Consider the following 513-nt stretch of genomic DNA (forward strand, 5'->3'; position numbering starts at 1 on the left):
CGAATGTTGGCACCCAACCTTCTAAGTCGTCAGAACTGTCAGATCCGCCTGAGGCTCCCATCTAAAATAAAATAGAGATAAAAATTAAGTATACTTATACTTAGAAATACAATACTATAAACTGCAAGTGTACTTACAACAAAGACTTAAAAATATATAGACTAGACATATGTAGTGAACAAAAATTTTTCACTGGTCCTTTGAAAGGCACTATGATAATTGTCAAGTTTAAAACGCCACCTCATGTCCTTGTATTGACATGTTATAATACATATTAGAAAGTTATAAAAAGTTCTATTTTTGGTTATAAAACAAACTTAACAGTATGACAAAATATAAAATATTGCCTCACTGATAAATTTCCTTTCTAATGGTGAAAGAATTCTAAAAATTGCCCCAGTAGTTTTTGAGTTATTTTAATACATATAAAAATTCAAAAATACAAATCATTCCTCTTTATAATATAGATGTGGTTTTCAGGATCTATCAATAGGCAGTTTTAGTGATCATGTT

At 29.0% G+C, this 513-nt stretch overlaps 1 protein-coding gene across 1 annotated transcript in view; it reads right to left on the bottom strand.

The window, feature by feature from the left end:
• Positions 1-513, bottom strand: part of LOC106106401 (beta-1-syntrophin) — a 9,231-nt gene that overhangs the window by 5,801 nt on the left and 2,917 nt on the right. The gene's annotated exons all lie outside the window — the stretch shown is intronic.

The sequence above is a fragment of the Papilio polytes genome, unplaced genomic scaffold, assembly GCF_000836215.1.
Source record: "Papilio polytes unplaced genomic scaffold, Ppol_1.0 DF822178.1, whole genome shotgun sequence".
Classification (NCBI taxonomy): Eukaryota; Metazoa; Arthropoda; class Insecta; order Lepidoptera; family Papilionidae; genus Papilio; species Papilio polytes.